This window comes from Aptenodytes forsteri, unplaced genomic scaffold (genome assembly GCF_000699145.1).
Source record: "Aptenodytes forsteri isolate BGI_AS27 unplaced genomic scaffold, ASM69914v1 Scaffold100, whole genome shotgun sequence".
NCBI lineage: Eukaryota > Metazoa > Chordata > Aves > Sphenisciformes > Spheniscidae > Aptenodytes > Aptenodytes forsteri.
The window spans coordinates 3,374,312-3,378,595 of record NW_008796216.1 but is presented as its reverse complement, the minus strand read 5'-3'; the positions used below and the strand labels follow the sequence as shown (position 1 = coordinate 3,378,595).

At 32.7% G+C, this 4,284-nt stretch overlaps 1 protein-coding gene across 1 annotated transcript in view; it reads right to left on the bottom strand.

The window, feature by feature from the left end:
- CSMD1 (CUB and Sushi multiple domains 1) overlaps nucleotides 1-4,284 on the bottom strand; it is a 1,345,565-nt gene that overhangs the window by 384,948 nt on the left and 956,333 nt on the right.

The window sequence follows — 4,284 nt, the reverse complement described above, 5'->3', positions numbered from 1 at the left end:
TTTTGGTTGTTTTTTTTTTTTTTTTTTTTTAATTAGGGATTCCCTGAGAATATCCCTGTATATAGAACTACCTCCTTCAACTAGGAGGATGGCATATAGGGTAGATCAGACATTTAGGGAATGGAGGTCTGTCTGACAACATGTGCTGTTGCTGACTCAGAGTTTGTCCCAGTCTGTAACCATCTTAAGATCAGATTGTTTGCAAGTTCAGGAACAGAGACTTGGAGACCAGCCATTCAGACAGATTGGCGGGTGCTAAACTCATTTCACGTGGAGATGCACAATCCTAGGTTATCTCTATATGAAAGAACTTAAAAATGTTGAGGCAATTGATGCAACTGGTGAAGTGATGGAAGTCAAACTCAAGCCAAGCTTTTCAGTACTCTGAACAGACTAACAGGTCAGAAAAGACAACTGTGAGAGAAAGAAACTTTTTGCACCAGTTTGCTCTCTGATCTTAGTTATCCGAATGAAACCAGAGCCAGGCTTTTAAGAATGGTGTCCAGGACCAGAAATGCTGTTTGCTTCTGTATAGTTTAAGATACATAAGCAGCACAAAATGGTCTTAATAAATACTTGAATTCAAAATGTTGATGGCGTAAGCATGGCACCAAACTATGAGTATATGTAAGCAGCATGGTCATAAAAATAGTAATACATTACCTTTAAAAAATATAGAAGCTATGTGATTAAAGAGACGTACGTTGAATTCCTAAAATATTTTATTGCTGTTTTAAACAAATAAACAAGAAAAAAAAAAAATCTTCTGTTAATTGTGATCAGTTGAGAATGAGAAGCCTGACTTGTATAAGAGGCTGAGGTTTGGATTTTAGGCTTGAGATGCCATTTTCAGAGGCCTGAAATCAATTTTTAAAATATATAACAACTATGTTTTCATTATGCTTTTTTTTCTCTCTCATGACTCAGGAAAAAATCCAGTGTACACTTTTAATCTATGAATATGTATTCAAATACCTCTGCTACAATATCTATTTCCTACAAATGTTAACTACTCAATAATCTTTAATTTGAAGAGAAAGAAATCCTTTAAATTAAGGATTTTCCACATAAATGTGAAAAAGCTTTGAGTCCTTTCTGCATTTTCCTTTCTTTTTCTTGTTCTGTTACTGTGCAGAATATTTTAAATAAATGTGTTTTGGAGGCATTAGAACAATAATGTAAGCTGAATAAAGCACAACATTCAAAAGTCAATGAATCTTCCTTTGTGACATGAAACTACTGTATAAACCAAAAATTTCTTTTAAAATTCAATCATAAACACTTCTTGAGTTTTCAATAGTGAATATGTTTTCCTTCTTTGAGTTAAATCCCTTTTCATTGTTTGCCCAGGTTTTCTTCTCCTTTTAAAGAAACATTTTTACAGTATTGTTCTATCCTTCAAAGATGACAAGTCACTATGATATTTGTGTGCTTAATTGCAACCATATCACAAACTAAAGCTCTGAAGTTTTGACTGTTAAAAGTGTGATAAACAGTAAATGTCACTAAAAATCCCTAATTTTACTTGGCTTTGTATTTTTCTTTTAATACTACTAATGTCAACTACCTAGTTAATTACGGGAGAAAGACTCCAACACAGTATTAACAAACAAACAAACTTAAATCCAAAACCTAGTTTCTTTCCTCAATATTACAATTTCTAGAAAATTAAGAAGGAATAATTTTTTAAGTAATGTGAAATAAAATAAGTTACTAGGGAGTCAGATTCAATAATGTTTGAGATATATAAAAAGGTGGCCTTTTTTTTTACCAGTTGTGGAAGGCTAGGTTGTTTCCCAAGACCTCAGTAAGTTTCCAAACTGTGTGTGAATAGAAGAACAGGATAAGGGTTTACTAAAAAAAAACATTTCTCTGTCATGGATGGTTGTCTGTGTGCTGAAATAGAAATAGCTGACATAAGGTTTGAACTTGAACCACTAATTTGCGATTTTTTCTTTGTATTGGGGAAAGAAAAGTACAAGTTTTCTATACAAGAAAAGTTAAAAGATTAATGTTTTAAGGGAAACATTTAAAAAAAAAGAAATTAAGTTTTAATGTAACTGCTGCAAGAAAAATAGAAATCGTAACATTTGAAGGCAAAGCAGACTTTCTAAAGCAAAGTGTTAGTTTAATTTACAAAAATTTAAGAACACAAAACAGGGCATTGCAGAAAATGTTATGACTGATAATCTTCACTTCACACATGATTATCGCTAGTGAATTATTTTGTAAGGGTAGTCACTAGCTTCTAGCCAAACTCGGTAAAATATGAGAAATAACTGCAGTCAAAACTTTATAGCATAAACATATTTAGATTAATTTTCAGTAAGTTGTATTCCTGTCTTTCCAGAGCTAACCATCTCAGCATACATATCCCATAGAATAATATTGCTAAATTTTCAACAAGTAAGGCTTACAGATGAAGCAATTGTTAAAAATCATAAAATTGATGGGCATATCCTCCTTTAACTTATTAAGCTGTTGATGATAAGATTTTCTAAAAAGTTTACTATAAATACTAAAATTAGACTGTTTTAATAAACTAAACCCAACATATCCGTACTCAAAATGCCAACTACACTGTCACAGAAATTCATTAAATTGATTTGAAATAATGTGCTCCCCATCAAAGTATATTGTTTGTTGTACCACCTTAGTGCTATTTTACATGAACTTAAAAGACTTTTTCTAATTATTTTTCCAATTTCTTCCAAAAATTAAATTTGAGCTGGACAGTCTATACTTCATTTTTTTCTCCTTTTTAAACATCAGTATCCCTTCCTATTCCCCTCTAGCTGTAGTGCTACAGCTTTGAGGTTACACAGATAATTGCTAATGGTTAAGAGTTTGGACACTATAGAAAGCTTGTGCTAGGACTGATCATTTATGTATAGTCATCCTTGTTAACTTCCTCAACCTTCTTCCCATCAAGTTCAAGTATTTAAAGGTCCCTTGTTCACTGACCTGCCACTAGCCAGTTTCTAGTGTTCATTGGATGGCTGGTTTATAAACATCCTGGCATAACTGAGCTTCTTGTAAAATTTGAGTACTAAGTTTACAATAAAGCACACAGAAGTAGCTACTACCTTGAGGGCTCTAGTGGTTGAAAGTTGGAAAATTTTGCACGGGGCTGAGGCTTGTGTGTTCAGACATGATAATTTTATATGGAGGGGAAAGGTTCAAATCACTTAGAAATTAGATTTGGATTCAGAAATGGGTGGGTTTTTTGCATATTTAGCTCAAACAAAATTGTAAAAGCTATGAAGCTTTAGAATCAAATGCATGAGTTTCTACAGTGATATTTTGTAGAATTTCTGCAAAATGCTGGTATTTAAGTTGCCAACAGAACCTTGTTCACCATAAGAAAAGCCATATTATTTTTTAAGAGATCCTGAGAAATTTAAATCTAGCCAGAAAAGTCTTTGCTATAAGCTGCTTCATTCCCCTGAGAATAATAAAAAAACCTGCAAGGTGCTGCTCAAACCTCATTAAATACAATAGAAGTTATTAAAACCAACTAATAGAAAATTTTGGTAAGAAAGTCACTTTGACATTTAGTTATGAGGTTTCTCATGATAATGTAGTCTACAAGTGGACCTAGTGTTTTATGAGGAAAGTTACTTTCCATCCACAGGAGACCTTTCTCAAAAGCAAGTGAAATGGAGCGTATCTGTGATGCAGTTTAAATATAAGGTATTTCATAATGCATGATACAATCCAGTGTTTAATAACTGCAAAAACAATGTCACAACAGAAATTCAGATTCATTACTGATTATTGTGACACTGTAGTTTCATACTTGGGCTTCCTGTATTTCCATTGTATTTAAGTTATTGATCATTTACTTTCTCAAATGATTTTCAGGGTATTGTTAAAGTACAAAGTATTGCAACCCAAAAGGCAGATAAATTTAATTACACAGACCTTGTTTTCATCAAAGATACAATTTACAGTAAAGATGGGCCAACACTGTACTGTAATCCTAAGTGATAGGCTGTAGAGTAATAAGGATAAAACAGTCGCTATTTTAGTCAAAAATCATACTGAAGGAAGGGCTAGAAGTAGCACTGCATGTCTCTAGTGAGCACGTTGTACTAGTGCTAGAAATGCCAATAATAGATTCTGAAGTGGATGTCTGCCACAGAGATCTTAAAAATGTTATTAAAGTGAAAAATAGTTATAGGAGGTGGTGTGATTATGAGGGCCTACCTTCCTAAGATACCAAAACCAGCAATTAATATGAGCTACACTATTTTAGATTTTTTTAAAAAATTTTTTTTTAGG